The sequence below is a fragment of the Oncorhynchus mykiss genome, chromosome 8, assembly GCF_057628025.1.
Source record: "Oncorhynchus mykiss isolate SJ-2025 chromosome 8, ASM5762802v1, whole genome shotgun sequence".
NCBI classification, from domain to species: Eukaryota; Metazoa; Chordata; class Actinopteri; order Salmoniformes; family Salmonidae; genus Oncorhynchus; species Oncorhynchus mykiss.
In genome coordinates, this window is record NC_143029.1 from 79,467,532 (window position 1) to 79,487,656 (window position 20,125).

General features: G+C 46.7%; 1 protein-coding gene across 8 annotated transcripts in view; it reads left to right on the forward strand.

Annotated features, from left to right (window-relative positions):
- The window catches only part of LOC110530680 (receptor-type tyrosine-protein phosphatase S), a 145,857-nt gene that overhangs the window by 56,156 nt on the left and 69,576 nt on the right, over nucleotides 1-20,125 (forward strand). The window lies entirely within an intron of this gene.

Below are 20,125 nucleotides of genomic sequence, written 5' to 3' on the forward strand. Positions count from 1 at the left end.
TATATCTTCCCCAGCTGTACAGACGGCACTCTCCGACACACCATATCTCCTGAAACATCTCCACACTCAAATTCTACCCAGAGGCGCACTGAGATCATCCCATTAAATAATAATAAAGGGTCTGTTACCCCCCCATCTTTGACCCTGTTCCTCCTTGTTAGCCAAGTAGCAAACTTTGTCTGAGAAATCAGATAATTCAACAACACACATTTGTCCTTTTCCTTATTTGAATACCTGTACTCCACGATAAACATCCCAACAGTAAGACCCACCTCCAACCTCTCACACAGACATTCCAACAGTAAGACCCACCCCAACCTCTCACACAGACATTCCAACAGTAAGACCCACCCCAACCTTTCACACAGACATTCCAACAGTAAGACCCACCCCAACCTCTCACACAGACATTCCAACAGTAAGACCCACCCCAACATCTCACACAGACATTCCAACAATAAGACCCACCCCAACCTCTCACACAGACATTCCCAACAGTAAAACCCACCCCAACCTCTCACACAGACATTCCAACAGTAAGACCCACCCCAACCTCTCACACAGACATTCCAACAGAGACATTAATGGCATTAACCTGGCACACACAAAAAACACATGAATCACAGTTTCACTCATGACACAGAAAGGTCACCCCTGCCCGATTCCCGGTTCAACCCGTGCCAACCAGCTGTTAGTGGCCAGGGCTCCATGAAGAACCCTCCACTGGAGGTCCCCTGACCTCTTCGGTACTGGGAGTTTGTAAAGCCCCCTCCATCTAAAACCCACCATACTCACCATACTCTCTAAAACCCACCTTCACTCCTGTTAGGCTCCTAATGTTCCTTACCTTTTTTTTCTTTTTTTTTCTTTGTTTTTACCCCTTTTTCTCCCCAATTTCGTGGTATCCAATTGTTGTAGTAGCTACTAACTTGTCTCATCGCTACAACTCCCGTACGGGCTCGGGAGAGACAAAGGTTGAAAGTCATGCGTCCTCCGATACACAACCCAACCAGCCGCACTGCTTCTTAACACAGCGTGCATCCAACCCGGAAGCCAGCCGCACCAATGTGTCGGAGGATACACCGTGCAGCTGGCAACCTTGGTTAGCGCGCACTGCGCCCGGCCCGCCACAGGAGTCGCTGGTGCGCGATGAGACAAGGACATCCCTACCGACCAAGCCCTCGCTAATCCGGACGACGCTAGGCCAATTGTGCGTCGCCCCACGGACCTCCCGGTCGCGGCCGGTTACGACAGAGCCCAGGGACTCTGATGGCACAGCTGGCGCTGCAGTACAGCGCCCTTAACCACTGCACCACCCGGGAGGCCAATGTTCCTTACCTTAATGCAGAGGTTGTAGAGGGCTTTACCTCCCACATCCTCAAACTCCCACAGGCTCGGAGTGTTAAAATCGAACAAGTCCCGAGTCCCCAGTCTATGCCGTCCCCAGTCTCTGCCGTCACCTACAGTGGCGGAACAATTTGTGGCCCCTCCCCCTTTGGCCGCTCAAACACCACCCTTACCGGCTCAGACAGTGCCTCCTGGACCTCCTCCAGGAATCCCTCCAGCAGCCTAAGAGATGTTAGTCATGTTCGTCGTGACAGGACTTCTGGGGTTTTCCACCCCTCCTCCCCCAGCAGCCGCAGGTCACGCAGCATTAGTGAACCCGTTGCAATCAGTCGCTTCCGCAGGGTGGCCGGCTGAACCATTCTCTAAAGGAAGGGCTGGGTTGTGGAAGATGGGCTCCTCCCACACCCACAGCCCCGGCTCCACACTCCCTTCTCGAGTGGGCCTTAGCAGCTGCCAGGCCCTCAGCACTGCAGAGTAAAAATCAGAGAGACCTGCTGTACTCAGCCTCTCCAGCTTCATGAGGAACAGCTGCAGGTCCAACACTAATCCATCAGCTCTCCTCAGCAGCGCGCATGCTGGCTCCTTCCAGCCAACATCAGTATGGTACAGCAGTCTCTGCGGCACCTTTAGTTAGATTGCAGCCACCCTGCTCTCCAGTTCCACCAGGCCCTGTCCTCCTTTCTTTACCCAACTGTGGGACAGACTATGTTTGTTCCCACACTCGGAACTCTGACTCTCTATTTGTTACACAGACTTTTGGCCTCCCATCCTATTCTAACCACCTCTCGCCAGCTTTGTATTCATGTTACCTGATGAAATTGCTGTTGCCATCTGATGCACATTCAGATGTCATAATTCAGCACTGCAGAGCTCTCCCTGTCCTCTGCCGTGCCTTTATTCTATTACTGTTGATGATATCTGGAAATGTGCATGTACACCCTGGCCCAACTACGGTTGCTAGTCCCAATTCTGAGTTGTGCTCTGATATCTGCTTCACTGATTTCTGCTCTCGTAAAAGCTTGGGTTTTATGCATGTTAAAACTAGAAGCTTATTATCTAAAATGGATCAATTGAAGTGTGGGTTCACAGCTCCAATCCAGATGTGTTGGTCATTACTGAGACGTGGTTAAGGAAGAGTGTTTTGAATATTGATGTTAACCTTTCCGGTTATAAACTTTTTCGGAAAGACAGATCTTCCAAAGGTGGGGGAGTGGCAATCTTTACCAAGGACCACCTTCAGTGCTTGGTTGTCTCCACCAAGTCTGTCCCCAAACAATTTGATTTGCTGGTTTTAAGCATTCAACTTTCAAATAGTTATTTGACTGTTGTGCTATCGTCCTCCATCAGCACCAGCCTGTACCCTACCTGCCCTAAGCTCTCTCCTGGCCCCTTACACTTAGCCTGAATTTGTCCTTACACCAAGTCCTAAAGCCATGGTACTCCCTAAATCTTTCTCAGATTATTACCAATCCCACACGGTATGACTCCAAACACCCAGAAAAGGCTACTCTCCTCAATGTTATCCACACAAATAATCCTGATAGGTATCAGTCTGGTATCAGTCTGTGTTTTCTGTAATGACCTTAGTGAGCACTGTTTTTACACCTTGCGTTCGTAATGGCTGCTCAGTGAAATGACCTGTCCTGATTGGTCATAGACGCTTGCTAAAAAATGTAATGAGTAAGTCTTCCTTCATGACCTGGCCTCTGTAAAATGGGATAGAAGCAGCTTGATCCCCTCTGTTGAAGATGCTTGGACCTTCTTTCTTGATATTTTCAGTGGTATTGTTGACAAACACGCCCCCATAAAGAAAATGAGAATTAAAAACAGGTTCAGCCCCTTGTTCAACCGTGATCTTGCAGAGTTACTCTACCTCAATAATTGCATTTGGCGAAAGGCTCGGCACAAGCATACTCAGGCTGACTGGCTATCATTCAGGCAAATGAGAAATACAGTAAGTGCACTCAGGCTATCCAGAAAGACAAAGTTAGTTACTTTAAGGAGCAGTTCTCTCTCTGTGGGTCTAACCCCAAGAAGTTCTGGAAAACGGTTAAAGACCTGGAGAATAAACCCTCCTCACAGCTACCCATGTCCCTTAATGTTGATGATGTGGTTGTTACTGACAAGAAGCACATGGCTGAGCTCTTTAATCACCACTTCATTAGGTCAGGATTCCTATTTGACTCAGCCATGCCTCCTTGACTGTCCAACATTTCCTCATCTCCCACCCCTTCTAATGCGACTATGCTTCTCCCTCTTTTTCCCCTGCCCCGCAACAAAGTTTCTCCCTGCAGGCGATCACTGAGTCAAAGGTGCTAAAGGAGCTCCTTAAACTTGACACCAAAAAAACATCTGGGTCAGATGGTTTAGATCCTTTCTTCTTTAAGGTTGCTGCCGCTATCATCTCCAAGCTTATCTCTGACCTTTTTAACCTAGCTCTCCTTTCTGGGGAGATTCCCAATGCTTGGAAGGCAGCCACGGTTCGCCCTTTATTTAAAGGGGGAGATCAAGCTGATGCTAACTGTTATTGGCCTATTTCTATTTTGCCCTGTTTATCAAAAGTGTTGGAAAAACTTGTCAATAATCAACTGACTGGCTTTCTTGATGTCTATAGTATTCTCTCTGATATGCAATCTGGTTTCCGCTCAGGTTATGGATGTGTCACTGCAACCTTAAAGGTGCTCAATGATGTCACCATTGCCCTTGATTCTAAGCAATATTGTGCTGCTATTTCTATTGACTTGGCCAAAGCTTTTGATACAGTAGACCATTCTATTATTGTGGGCCGGCTAAGGAGTATTGGTGTCTCAGGGGGGTCTTTGGGCTGGTTTGCTAACTACCTCTCTCAAAGAGTGCAGTGTATAAAGTCAGAAAATCTGCTGTCTCAGTCACTGCCTGTCACCAAGGGAGTGCCCCAAGGCTCGATCCTAGGCCCCATGCTCTTTTCAATTTACTTCAACAACATAGCTCAGGCAGTAGGAAGCTCTCTCTCCATTTATATGCAGATGATACAGTCTTATACTCAGCTGGCCCCTCCCCAGATTTTGTGTTAAATGCTCTACAACAAAGCTTTCTTAGTGTCCAAAAAGCTTTCTCTACCCTTAACCTTGTTCCGAACACCTCCAAAACAAAGGTCATGTGGTTTGGTAAGAAGAATGCCCCTCTTCCTACAGGTGTTATTACTACCTCTGAGGGTTTAGAGCTTGAGGTAGTCACCTCATACAAGTACTTGGGAGTATGGCTAGATCGTACACTGTCCTTCTGTCAGCGCATATCAAAGCGGCAGGCTAAAGTTAAATCTAGACTTGGTTTCCTCTATCGTAATCACTCCTCTTTCACCCCAGCTGCCAAACTAACCCTGATTCAGATTAGCATCCACCCCATGCTAGATTACGGAGACATCATTTATAGATTGGCAGGTAAGGGTGCTCTTGTGCGGCTAGATGTTCTTTACCTTTCGGCCATCAGATTTTCCACCAATGCTCCTTATAGGGCACATCACTGCACTCTATACTCTGTAAACTGGTCATCTCTGTATACCCGTCGCAAGACCCACTGGGTGATGCTTATTTATAAAATCCTCTTAGGCCTCACTCCCCCCTATCTTCGATATCTACTGCAGCCCACATCCTCCACATACAACACCCATTCTCCCAGTCACATTCTGTTAAAGGTCCCCAAAGCACACACAAACACTCAAACTGGACAGTTTTATCTAAATCTCTTCATTCAAAGACTCAATCATGGACACTCTTACTGACAGTTGTGGCTGCTTTGCATGATGTATTGTTGCCTCTACCTTCTTGCCCTTTGTGTTGTTGTCTGTGCCCAATAATGTTTGTACCATGTTTTGTGCTGCTACCATGTTGTGTTGCTACCATGCTGTGTTGTCATGTGTTGCTGCCTTGCTATGTTGTAGTCTTAGGTCTCTCTTCATGTAGTGTTGTCACAATTGTTGTGATGTGTGTTTTGTCTTGTATTTATGTTGTATTTATTTTTTATTTTAATCCCAGGCCCCCATCCCCGCAGGAGGCCTTTTGCCTTTTGGTAGGTAGGCCACCATTGTAAATAAGAGTTTGTTCTTAACTGACTTGCCTAGTTAAGTAAAGGTTAAATAAATAAAATACATTTGTGCACGGACAACCTCAGCCAGTGATGGCCCGACCAGAAGAAATCAACCAGCTTGCAGGGGGAGGTGTGTGCCCTAGTTCACCTTAGCTGACGAAGCTCCCTCGTACAACTTCAAACTAGTCTCTAGTGCCTGCATATCCTGCCCATCCCTGACCATCACAGAAATGTAATATGCATACTCTGACACTCCCTGCAGTCTCCTGTGTATGAGGCCCAAAACAGGCTCAATGGCTCGTGTATATAACTGGCCCGATTGAGGGCATCCTTGTCTAATGCCCCACCTCACCCAGACTGGCCTACTGAGAACCCCACCCTGCCTTGACCATACATGACGCCCCACTATACAACATCTTCACATAGGCCAAAAACATTTCCCCAAACACCGACATCACATTTAACAGATACTCATGGTCCTCTCTATCAAATGCCTTCTCTTGGTCGAAAGAGACATGTCCAAAGTTCACATTAGAACCTCTCGACAAGTCCAACTCGCCCCTGACTAAGAACATGTGTTCCGTGATTGAGCGTCCCAGTACACAACATGTCTGGTTCTTGTGTACTATAGAGTCCAGATGAGACTTCCGTCTGTTAGCAAGGACCTTGGCAAATATCTTGTAGTCTGCACAGAGCAATGCCACAGGCCTCCAGTTCTTAAGATCATGTAGTCCTCTTTTTTGGGCAGGAGAGTCAGAACTGCCTGACGGCAGCATATCGGCAACTATCCTACCCCGACGCACTCATGCAACAAGCAAAAGAAGTCCAGTCGAATTAGAATTTTTAAAATAAAACTCCAGGTGACCCCCGGTGCATGGCTGGGGAACATCTGGGTTATGGCCTCTGCCAGTTCAAGGGACAACAGGGGAATGCCCATTTCATCCCTCTGTGCCAGATAGAGCTTAGGGACTTCTGCAAACAAAACCTGAGCAACACATAGGATCACACAGTTCTGCCCTATACAACTCAGTATAAAACTCCCCAGTCCACTCCTGCATCTCCCCCACCACAGAGGTCACCCGCCCATCAGACAGCCGTAGACAATGCATACCCTTGGCTTCACCACTCTGTCTTTCCAAACCAAAGAAGAAGGAGATGGGTGCATCTCCTTGAGCATGGAGAACCTAGCTCTTACAAGTGCTCCCTTTGCTTTAACCTGGAAAAAGTAAATTAGCCTGGAGGCCTACATTGCCTTGCCCCACCAGCTCTACCGTCAATTCACACTGATTCTACGCTCGAGTTCCCCACAATACTATTCTAGCCTCTGAGGATGAGAGAGCTGTGTACTGTTGACAGAAAAGCAGAATTGTGGCTTTTCCCACATCCCACAATTGACTCAGAGACTCATATTCCTCTCTTCGCTGCCCCCACCTTTCCCAAAAAGTCTGGAAACCTGAGCAAAAAGTGGCAACTTGTAAGAACTTTACATTAAATTTCCAACAGGTTGCTTGCCGAGGTCCTGGTGAAATAGACAGCCGAGCCATGGTTATGTGGTGATCTGAAAAACCCACCGGGAGAATGGTAGCACCCAACAGCTTATTGTTCTGATTCCTAGACATGTAAAACTGATAGTCAGGCTGTACTCACTCTAGCCCCAAAGACCTTCACCCATGTATACTGACATGTGTTGGGATGTCTAGTTCTCCAAACATCCACAAGGTCAAACTGCTTAACGATGTCCCTTTAACTTTCGTTAAATCAATCGTACAGTTCCAGTCCCCGCCGACCACCGGCGTCTCCTCAGGCGCTACCTGTGAGAGTTCCTGTCTAAGACACCCAAACAGACAACCCCTCTCCCTCCCTGTGTTAGGGGCATACAAATTTATAAGGACAAAACCCCAGTTGTTAATTTCTGCTCTTACTACAAGCGGTCTACCCCTACAGACCTCCTTTGAGGAACACATTTGTACAGCCAGACCCAGTGGCAAAAGGACTGCATCCCCTGCACTAACATTTGTTCTATGGCTTAGCACACTTGCCCCTTTCAACCAGAGCCTCTGTACTTTATTTTGTTTTACATATTTACCCAACAGACTCCTCTTTCCAGAAAAAAAATATTCATCTAAATAGTAAAGTGTCTGAAGGTAGACCCTTACGCACGGTTGTGACCCACTTCCTCAACCTAAAACGTTTCGTGGGTGAGAGGTACCATGCCCCTCATTTTTCATAGCGTGTTGTACTGATTTTACAAACTTTCCCGTATCGCAAAAAAAGCTTCAAGATGAACCTTTTTCCCTTTAGTCTCATTCAGGAACCTTGGCAGTTACCTCACCGTGTACTTTGACCCCTCTGCCTGACTGGCTGTCAGCTCTGGACCCATTAAGGAGGAGTCTGAAAAGAAAGCCTCCTCATCGTCCTCTTCCTCAGACTCACCTTCCTCCTCCTCATCTCCATCTTCCATCCTGACCACCTGCCCTTTCTTTCTAGTCGGGGCCAGAAAACCGCTAGCAAACTTACCAAACCGACTCAGCTTTTTCTGGATTTGATCATCCCTAGTCGAAGGAGTTAAAAGATGAGAAATCAGCAGCAACACATTCAAAATAACTGTGTGTTAACCCTCCACCATAGAAAATAAACATTTTAAGAAAAGACCAAGGAAAGAATCAAGAAAATAAGTAAGGACAGAGCCCTCCACGCAACCTCTCAACTATAAAACACTCCCAGCATGCACTGAGAGGGAGAACAACTCTCAATGGACTTCTAGGTTAGCTGTGTAGCCTACAGCACAAGCTGTAGATCTGAACTAATGTTCATAGCTAACTCCTTGAAGCCCTCTTCCAGGTCAAGGTAGTTTGTTTCTTCTATGTGTCTGAAGAGAGCCGAGCCCATATCCACAAAGCGTCTCAGAGTTGGAATAATGCTCTAGGATCTGTCCATAAAGTGGTATTAATTACGATCAAAAAGGCTACACTGATCCTTGACCAGCACTCCTAGTCTAAGATGCTTTGTGGATATGGGCCTAGGCTTATTGTCTGGGCATGTCTGACTCAGAATCCATCAGAGATAGGAGGGTGACAGAACAACAAATTGACTCTTGAGTTACATTCACATTTTATGAGTTCCCCTGTCCTAACATCTTTGTGTCAGGGTCAGTACTGTGTGTTCTGATGTATCATATTTATCTCTTTCCATCCTGAGGTTTTGTGTTTGTCTTGTATTTTAATCTACAAGTGGATTATGTGGTTTGAATAATTCTTATATCAGATGTACAGTGGGGCAAAAAAGTATTTAGTCTGCCACCAATTGTGCAAGTTCTCCCACTTAAAAATATGAGAGAGGCCTGTAATTTTCATCATAGGTACACTTCAACTATGACAGACAAAATTAGAAGAAAAAAAATCCAGAAAATCATATTGTAGGATTTTTTATGAATTTATTAGCAAATTATGGTGGAAAATAAGTATTTGGTCACCTACAAACAAGCAAGATTTCTGGCTCTCACAGACCTGTAACTTCTTTAAGAGGCTCCTCTGTCCTCCACTCGTTACCTGTATTAATGGCACCTGTTTGAACTTGTTATCAGTATAAAAGACACCTGTCCACAACCTCAAACAGTCACACTCCAAACTCCACTATGGCCAAGACCAAAGAGCTGTCAAAGGACACCAGAAACAAAATTGTAGATCTGCACCAGGCTGGGAAGACTGAATCTGCAATAGGTAAGCAGCTTGATTTGAAGAAATCAACTGTGGGAGCAATTATTAGGAAATGGAAGACATACAAGACCACTGATAATCTCCCTCGATCTGGGGCTCCACGCAAGATCTCACCTCGTGGGGTCAAAATGATCACAAGAACGGTGAGCAAAAATCCCAGAACCACACGGGGGGACCTAGTGAATGACCTGCAGAGAGCTGGGACCAAAGTAACAAAGCCCACCATCAGTAACACACTACGCCGCCAGGGACTCAAATCCTGCAGTGCCAGACGTGTCCCCCTGCTTAAGCCAGTACATGTCCAGGCCCGTCTGAAGTTTGCTAGAGAGCATTTGGATGATCCAGAAGAAGATTGGGAGAATGTTATATGGTCAGATGAAACCAAAATATAACTTTTTGGTAAAAACTCAACTCGTCGTGTTTGGAGGACAAAGAATGCTGAGTTGCATCCAAAGAACACCATACCTAATGTGAAGCATGGGGGTGGAAACATCATGCGTTGGGGCTGTTTTTCTGCAAAGGGACAAGAACGACTGATCTGTGTAAAGGAACGAATGAATGGGGCCATGTATCGTGAGATTTTGAGTGAAAACCTCCTTCCATCAGCAAGGGCATTGAAGATGAAACGTGGCTGGGTCTTTCAGCACGACAATGATCCCAAACACACCGCCCGGGCAATGAAGGAGTGGCATTTCAAGGTGGGGCATTTCAACCCCATAGAAAATCTTTGGAGGGAGTTGAAAGTCCGTGTTGCCCAGCAACAGCCCCAAAACATCACTGCTCTAAAGGAGATCTGCATGGAGGAATGGGCCAGAATACCAGCAACAGTGTGCGAAAACCTTGTGAAGACTTACAGAAAACGTTTGACCTCTGTCATTGCCAACAAAGTATTGAGATAAACTTTTGTTATTGACCAAATACTTATTTTCCACCATATTTTGCAAATAAATTCATTACAAAATCCTATAATGTGATTTTCTGGATTTTTTTTTTCTCATTTTGTCTGTCATAGTTGAAGTGTACCTATGATGAAAATTACAGGCCTCTCTCATCTTTTTAAGTGGGAGAACTTACACAATTGGTGGCTGACTAAATACTTTTTTTGCCCCACAGTATATACAGTATGAACATATACACAGAAACATACAGTACGTGAACAATTCAAAATGACAAATAAACCCTAATCCAATACTCTTGATATAAGGAACACATTAGAATGACCTTGAATGTCCCTAATAGGTCCCTGATGGGACCACACAACAACACGGTGGGAGTGCAAAGCCACATGGAGAACGTGCTCCATGCGTACTGTATCTAAACAAAACTACTGCTTTGTTTTCTTTTTGTTCCTCTCTATAATCTTCAACAGCTTTTGGTAAGTATTACTCTTACCCTAGCCATGCCCAAACCCTTAGGATATGTCCATAAGACTACAGTCACTCCAACTTTAAAGCAGTGTTCCCCAAATGGTGGTTCAGGACTAATTGGTGTCCCACCGCAAGTTCCTTTTTGATTGTAGGTCACAGTTAAGGACTGGACTGCGACTAGAAACATGATTTTTGTTTATTTGGATGGTCACAAGTCAAACAACTTTGAGGACCACTGCATTAAATTTCCTTTGAGATACTGAGTGAGTCCCTCTACAGTTCCTTTTTGTCCAGCTGGTCCCTCTCCTTGCTAGGCTCAGAGTGTCTCCACATACGCAAACACACACGCGCACACAGATGCACACACACACACACACACACACACAAAAACACACACATCCATCCATCATCTCCCTGAAAGGGGTATAGTGATGCATATGGTCCAAGAGTCATATTCTTCAAAAATGGTGTCTATTTTGTACATCCATCTGTTATGTAGATCCTTCCAGCCATATGCATTAGGAGACTTCTGTAGGCCAATCCTCCTCATTAAATTGGGATTGAGGCTTGCAGAATTACCCCTAATGTATAACTTGGGATTCACACAACAGATGGTGTGCAATATGGACTCAGTTTGACATTACACCACGTTTGACATGTGAAATTGCCCGACAAATGTTGGATTTGAGTTAACTATCCCTTGGGTTAGTGATGATGGACTGACATCTCTCCTATTCAATTTTGGGCGGGGAGACACACACACACACACACACACACACACACACACACACACACTAAAAGCACATGATCAACTCCAGAAAATCTGGACTCCACCTAGATCAGGAGCAGGTCTTTGAACCAAGCAATCTCATTCAGGGCCAGTCAGTCATTCACAACTGTCTGTGGTTGATTTTCCTGTTTTCCCCACCCTGGCCTCCTATATATATGTCAACAACTTGAATTGTTGTAGTTTTGTATCCATCTGTGTTTGTCTGTGTCTCTGAGCATGTGTCTGTGTTTCATGTGTTGTCTCAAGGAGAGTGTGTTTTAATGCTGTAGGGTACTCTCTCTACCTCCCTCCCTCTCTTTACCTTCCCCACATGAAAAAAGACTACAGTTTACTATAGAATACTACAGTACTTACTATTCTTACTATTCTGTAGTAAACTCTAGTATACTGTAGAATACTATACTACACACTGTAGTATCCTTCGATCAAGTGTAGTACTGTAGAATACTATAGTAAACACTGTAGTATTATCAGAAAAAAAAGCACTGTAGTAAATACAATACATATATATTGTCCGCAAAAAAACACTACAGTCTGCAAAAACACAACACTTTTTTTATCCCAATTTCATGATATACAATTGGTAGTTACAGTCTTGTCCCATCGCTGCAACTCCCATACAGACTCGGGACAGTGAAAGGTCGAGAGCCGTGCATCCTCCGAAACAGGACCCCACACTGCTTCTTGACACAATGCTCGCTTAACCCAGAAGCCATCTGCACCAATGTGTCGGAGGAAACCCGGACGACGCTGGGCCAATTGTGTGCCGCCTCATGGGTCTCCCGTGGCGGCCGGCTGCGACACAGCCTGGGATCGAACCAGGATCTGTAGTGACACAGCTAGCACTGCGATACAGTGCCTTAGACCGATGCACCACTCGGGAGGCCCCAACACTACACTTTTTTAGCTATAGTAAATACTACAGTATTTAATTTGCATATACTCTGCCCATTCCGTCCCCCATATCCCAGTTTGTACCAGCCAAGTGAGAAACCTACATGATCATATATTGTGTTCCATACAGGTTATACGTTCAGAACCCAGTCCTACCTACCTACAGATTGTACGTTCAGAACCCAGTCCTACCTACATACAGATTATACGTTCAGAACACAGTCCTACCTACCTACAGATTGTACGTTCAGAACACAGTCCTACCTACCTACAGATTGTACTTTCAGAACACAGTCCTACCTACCTACAGATTGTACGTTCAGAACCCAGTCCTACCTACATACAGATTATACGTTCAGAACACAGTCCTACCTACCTACAGATTGTACTTTCAGAACACAGTCCTACCTACCTACAGATTGTACGTTCAGAACATAGTCCTACCTACCTACAGATTGTACTTTCAGAACACAGTCCTACCTACCTACAGATTATACGTTCAGAACACAGTCCTACCTACCTACAGATTGTACGTTCAGAACACAGTCCTACCTACATACAGATTATACGTTCAGAACACAGTCCTACCTACCTACAGATTGTACGTTCAGAACACAGTCCTACCTACATACAGATTATACGTTCAGAACACAGTCCTACCTACCTACAGATTGTACTTTCAGAACACAGTCCTACCTACCTACAGATTGTACGTTCAGAACACAGTCCTACCTACCTACAGATTGTACTTTCAGAACACAGTCCTACCTACCTACAGATTGTACGTTCAGAACCCAGTCCTTCCTACCTACCTACAGTCCTACCTACCTTGTAATTAGTACAATATACTACAATCTGCAAAAACACTACATTAATTACTATAGTATATACTACAGTTTTCTTTTACTACAGTATTTATTTTATCAAATCAAATGTTATTGGTCACGTACACATGTTTTGCAGATGTTATCGCAGGTGCAACGAAATGCTTGTGTTTCTAACTCCAACTGTGCAGTATTACCTAACAATACAAAATAATACACAAAAACTACGAAAGGAATTAAGAAATATCAGGACGAGCAATGTCAGAGGCGGAATATAATCATATATCTATATATGTGACCGACCACCTCGATTCGGCTCAATTCGGTCCTATGTAACGGAATCTGAAATGGTGTTTTTTTTTACATTGGATTAAAGCGAAGACTCAGCTGCAAAATTGAGCAACAATAGAACATATTTCTGCTTTGAAAGTTGACGAACTTGAAACCCCACTTTTAGAAAATGGCCCGTGAACGTTTAGGTACACATACTGGAGAGCTCTTCTTTGTCTACACCCATTCAGCATCGTTCACACCCTCTTAAGCCTTAGCCCCACCCATCTCCTTAACGCTTGAGGCCATGTGAGTCGATGTGGTAACAGAGTGAATACAGTAGTGTAATAAACAACCAAATATTTCAAGACTAAAATTGGTGAAAGTAGTAGCAAAAAGTAGTAGTAATAATACACATTATGTAGTCCTTGGCCTATATCCTAATCTGACTTTGGTGCAGGTCATGTTTTTCTTCACATTACCGTCTCTGGTAAACACACACTATATCAAATAAAATCTATGTTTATTTGTCAAATGCACAAGATACAGAAGATCTAAACGTAGTGTTGTGTTGTGATGGGCCGGGTCTAGGAGTGTTGTGTTGTGATGGGCCGGGTCTAGTAGTGTTGTGTTGTGATGGGCCGGGTCTAGTAGTGTTGTGTTGTGATGGGCCGGGTCTAGTAGTGCTGTGTTGTGATGGGCCGGGTCTAGTAGTGCTGTGTTGTGATGGGCCGGGTCTAGTAGTGCTGTGTTGTGATGGGCCGGGTCTAGTAGTGCTGTGTTGTGATGGGCCGGGTCTAGTAGTGCTGTGTTGTGATGGGCCGGGTCTAGTAGTGCTGTGTTGTGATGGGCCGGGTCTAGTAGTGTTGTGTTGTGATGGGCCGGGTCTAGTAGTGCTGTGTTGTGATGGGCCGGGTCTAGTAGTGCTGTGTTGTGATGGGCCGGGTCTAGTAGTGCTGTGTTGTGATGGGCCGGGTCTAGTAGTGCTGTGTTGTGATGGGCCGGGTCTAGTAGTGCTGTGTTGTGATGGGCCGGGTCTAGTAGTGTTGTGTTGTGATGGGCCGGGTCTAGTAGTGTTGTGTTGTGATGGACCGGGTCTAGTAGTGTTGTGTTGTGATGGGCCGGGTCTAGTAGTGTTGTGTTGTGATGGGCCGGGTCTAGTAGTGCTGTGTTGTGATGGGCCGGGTCTAGTAGTGCTGTGTTGTGATGGGCCGGGTCTAGTAGTGCTGTGTTGTGATGGGCCGGGTCTAGTAGTGCTGTGTTGTGATGGGCCGGGTCTAGTAGTGCTGTGTTGTGATGTGCCGGGTCTAGTAGTGCTGTGTTGTGATGGGCCGGGTCTAGTAGTGTTGTGTTGTGATGGGCCGGGTCTAGTAATGCTGTGTTGTGATGGGCCGGGTCTAGTAGTGCTGTGTTGTGATGGGCCAGGTCTAGTAATGCTGTGTATGTAATAAGCCGTGTCTGGCTTTACTCTCCTGGGGATGATGGAGGTACTGTTTCAGAAATGGGAGTGGGGGGGGGGGGGTGGGGGGGGGGGGGGGGGGGGGGTCCCTGCCAAGTGTTGCATCATTTAGGTTCTTAGCAAATGTTCTGACACTGACAATGATCAAGGTGTACATTGTCGTATAAGTGTTTGCATGTCAGAGTGGGATGGTGAGACATTCTGACGTTGAACAGTGAGGCACAGTCATCAGTCATCTGTTAATTTATTTTGTTGATCAACTGCCCTGGGAAGTCTTTTCTTGGTAGGGGGTTGGACACAACTATGTTGGTTGTTGGGAACATAGCCTGTGCCCACAGTGTTCTCACTGCCCCAGATACATTTTCACCTTTGGCACGAAGGTCATTTGTGCCAGTGTGGATGATGATGTTGTCAGGGGTGTCAATCCTGGTCTGACTGAGTAGCTGCATTGCACGGTCAGTTGTAGGACACCAGAACTTATGCACCTGGTGTCTAGTGAATCATCTTTCCTGGACCAAGAACTTCCCATTTGAATCGATAAGGATTGCAGTTGTGGGTGAATGTCTGGGTGGAGCAGACTGGGAGGCTGGGAGGTTGACCTGGGCTGGAGGAGGCTGGGAGGTTGACCTGGGCTGGAGGAGGCTGGGAGGTTGACCTGGGCTGGAGCAGGCTGGGAGGTTGACCTGGGCTGGAGGAGGCTGGGAGGTTGACCTGGGCTGGAGCAGACTGGGAAGGGGGGTGCAGTGTCATCAGGCTGTGGTGGAGGCCATGCTGGTTATGTTGGTCTCAGGTTCTGCCTGTGTTGTACCAAGCTGGTGGACATGTTCTCTAGATGGAGAGGACATAATGACTAGCGGCTAGTTGAGGGTGTCAATGTACCTCTCTCTGCACTAGCTCCTCTCTTGTTGTGCTCAGATGGTCTCCGTGGTCATCATTTGTCTGACTCAGTTTGTCTATTCTGCTTTCTAATTTAGCAGTAGATGCTCTTAGTTTCTGGACAGTGTCATCCTCTCGAAGCTTGTTCTGTCTGAGTTCTAGGAAGTCTGCTTCGACTAGAGAGAGGGTGTTGTGGAAACGTTGCATAGCATGTGTTCTTGGTGTTGTAGGCATGTGTCGTGGAAATTTCCTCTATTTACCAAATCATGAGAGCAAACCACACACAAGTCAGAGTTAGTTATCACAAAGTCCATTTTTAATTATATGAGCTCTATCACAACCCTGTGACTCTCAGATCAATTCAGTGTCTATCAATGAATTATCTGAGAGTCCCTCACACATTGCAACTGAGATCCTTTAATAGCAAAGACACACACATAGCCAGACAGCATAGGCATAACTCATCGTTCAGCTTTATCTCCCAAACTATGCTCTTCTCTCAAACTCAGAACCATAAACCAATCCTCCATATCAACAGGCATATATCAAATCCATCCTTTCTTGACAAGATCACAGAGACACACTGACTGGCACACAGACATTGTGGAGCCAAGAGATACACGCTTGACCTGTCCCCTCTCTCCGGCCCAAGCAACTTAGTCTTGACATAGAACAGATACTGCAACCCCGCCACAGTATTATACAAAAATAACATTCTGATGAGAAGTAACTTACAAACATATGATGAATATAAAACATCTTACCTATGTTACCAACCAATTCTGATTATTCCCCAACACATGTCCTTGGCTCTGTCTGCTGCAGGTGAGGTAGGTAGAGGGACACTGAGGGCTTCTTGCTGGGTCACAGAGACTGTTGAGGTTTGGGGCCTGGTTTTCTCCATCATCTCCCTCCTTTTACTTTTTCCTCGGTTTCTGAGATGAGTTCTGCCTCTACTTTTAAGGAAACAAACATATTCTCTAAAGCCTGGAGGCTTGAATCATTGTCTTGTATCAATACAGTTCCATTATTGTACAAGTTGACTATTTGATACGTGTTGCTCTGGTCAGCTTCTTCAAAAATGCTGATTTGACGTCCTTGGCTGTTGTCTCTCTTTTTGGAGAAAGGGAAATGGTTGCAAATAACCCTTTTCCATATGTGCCCTCCTTTGGTATTAAATATTACATTTGCTCTTGTTTTGCAACTGGTAAGATCTGCAAACAGGCATTCATGGTTCTGTCCCATCATCAAACCTAGCTTTCTCCATCTGGATGTCTGGTGGGTAATGTCATGTACTGTCATGTTGTGTCTTGTCTCTGTCCTTTCCCTTCACCCTGTCTCCCTCTGCTGGTCGTTGTTAGGTTACCTTTTCTCCCCCGCTTTCCCCCAGCTGTTCCTTGTCTCCTCTAACTACCCATTCACCCCGTTTCCCACCTGTTCCCTTTTTTCCCTCTGATTAGGTCCCTATATCTCTCTCTGTTTCTGTTCCTGTCCTTGTCGGATTCTTGTTTGTTGTGTTTCATGCCTGAGCCAGACTATCGTCATGTTTGCTGTAACCTTGTCCTGTCCTGTCGGAATCTGCCGGTCTATCTGAGCCTACCTATGTTTGGTTATTAAAGAAGCTCTGTTTAAGTTAGTTCGCTTTTGGGTCCTCATTCACTCACCATAACAGAAGAATCCGACCAAGAATGGACCCAGCGACTTCGGATCCTCTCCACTCAGCCGCCGGGATCCAGGGAGCGATGCTAGGCAGACACGAGCAGGAAGTGTCTGCTGCTCGACATGCCGTTGAGACCCTGGCCACCCAAGTCTCCAACCTCACAGAACAGGTTCACCATCTCCGCCTCGATCCACCGGCCACTTCCAGGGCTTTCGAATCTCCGGAGCCCAGAATCAATAACCCGCCGTGTTACTCTGGGGAGCCCACTGAATGCCGCTCGTTCCTCACCCAGTGTGATATTGTGTTTTCTCTCCAGCCCAACACTTACTCCAGGAGCACTGCTCGTGTCGCCTACGTCATATCTCTCCTTATTGGACGGGCTCGTGAGTGGGGCACGGCAATCTGGGAGGCAAGGGCTGAGTGTACTAACCAGTATCAAGACTTTAAGGAGGAGATGATACGGGTTTTTGATCGATCTGTTTTTGGGGAGGAGGCTTCCAGGGCCCTGTCTTCCCTATGTCAAGGCAATCGATCCATAACAGACTACTCTATTGAGTTTCGCACTCTTGCTGTCTCCAGTGGCTGGAACGAGCCGGCCTTGCTTCTGGAGGGTTTCCGCGCAGAGGTAAAGGATGAGATTCTCTCCCGGGAGGTTCCTTCCAGCGTGGATTCCTTGATTGAACTCGCTATTCGCATTGAGCGACGGGTTGATCTTCGTCACCGAGCTCGTGGAAAGGAGCTCGCGCTCTCCGTCGCCTCCCTCTCCGCATCACTACCATCTTCCTCTGCCGGCTCGGGTGCTGAGCCCATGCAGCTGGGAGGTATCCGCATCTCGACTAAGGAGAGGGAACGGAGAATCACCAACCGCCTCTGTCTCTATTGCGGTTCCGCTGGTCATTTTGTCACTTCATGTCCAGTAAAAGGCCAGAGCTCGTCAGTAAGCGGAGGGCTACTGGTGAGCGCTACTACTCCTGTCTCTCCTTCAAGATCCTGCACTACCTTGTCGGTCCATCTACGCTGGACCGGTTCGTCAGCTTCCTGCAGTGCCTTAATAGACTCTGGGGCGGAGGGCTGTTTTATGGACGAGACCTGGGCTCGGGAACATGACATTCCTCTCAGACAGTTAAAGGAGCCCACGGCCTTGTTCGCCCTGGATGGTAGTCCTCTCCCCAGGATTCAGCGTGAGACGCTACCTTTAACCCTCACTGTTTCTGGTAATCATAGTGAAACCATTTCTTTTTTAATTTTTCGTTCACCTTTTACACCTGTTGTTTTGGGCCATCCCTGGCTAGTTTGTCATAATCCTTCCATTAATTGGTCTAGTAATTCTATCCTCTCCTGGAACGTCTCTTGTCATGTGAAATGTTTAATGTCTGCTATCCCTCCTGTTTCCTCTGTCTCTTCTTCACAGGAGGAGCCTGGTGATTTGACAGGGGTGCCGGAGGAATATCACGATCTGCGCACGGTGTTCAGTCGGTCCAGGGCCACCTCTCTTCCTCCACACCGGTCGTATGATTGTAGTATTGATCTCCTTCCGGGAACCACCCCCCCCCCGGGGTAGACTATACTCTCTGTCGGCTCCCGAACGTAAGGCTCTCGAAGATTATTTGTCTGTAGCTCTTGACGCCGGTACCATAGTCCCCTCCTCCTCTCCCGCCGGAGCGGGGTTTTTTTTTGTCAAGAAGAAGGACGGGTCTCTGCGCCCCTGCATAGATTATCGAGGGCTGAATGACATAACAGTGAAGAATCGTTATCCGCTTCCTCTTATGTCTTCAGCCTTCGAGATCCTGCAGGGAGCCAGGTTTTTCACTAAGTTGGACCTTCGTAACGCTTACCATCTCGTGCGCATCAGGGAGGGGGACGAGTGGAAGACGGCGTTTAACACTCCGTTAGGGCACTTTGAATACCGGGTTCTTCCTTTCGGCCTCGCTAACGCTCCAGCTGTCTTTCAGGCATTAGTCAATGATGTCCTGAGAGACATGCTGAACATCTTTGTTTTCGTTTACCTTGACGATATCCTGATTTTTTCACCGTCACTCCAGATTCATCTTCAGCACGTTCGACGTGTCCTCCAGCGCCTTTTAGAGAATTGTCTTTTTGTGAAGGCTGAGAAGTGCACTTTTCATGCCTCCTCCGTCACATTTCTCGGTTCTGTTATTTCCGCTGAAGGCATTAAGATGGATCCCGCTAAGGTCCAAGCTGTCATTGATTGGCCCGTCCCTAAGTCACGCGTCGAGCTGCAGCGCTTTCTCGGCTTCGCGAACTTCTATCGTCGTTTCATCCGTAATTTCGGTCAGGTGGCAGCTCCTCTCACAGCCCTTACTTCTGTCAAGACGTGCTTTAAGTGGTCCGTTTCCGCCCAGGGAGCTTTTGATCTCCTCAAGAATCGTTTTACATCCGCTCCTATCCTTGTTACACCTGACGTCTCTAGACAGTTCGTTGTCGAGGTTGACGCGTCAGAGGTGGGCGTGGGAGCCATCCTTTCTCAGCGCTCCCTCTCTGACGACAAGGTCCACCCATGCGCGTATTTTTCTCATCGCCTGTCGCCGTCGGAACGTAACTATGATGTGGGTAACCGCGAACTGCTCGCCATCCGGTTAGCCCTAGGCGAATGGCGACAGTGGTTGGAGGGGGCGACCGTTCCTTTTGTCGTTTGGACTGACCATAGGAACCTTGAGTACATCCGTTCTGCCAAACGACTTAATGCGCGTCAGGCGCGTTGGGCGCTGTTTTTCGCTCGTTTCGAGTTCGTGATTTCTTATCGTCCGGGCTCTAAGAACACCAAGCCTGATGCTTTGTCTCGTCTCTTCAGTTCTTCAGTAGCCTCCACTGACCCCGAGGGGATTCTCCCTGAGGG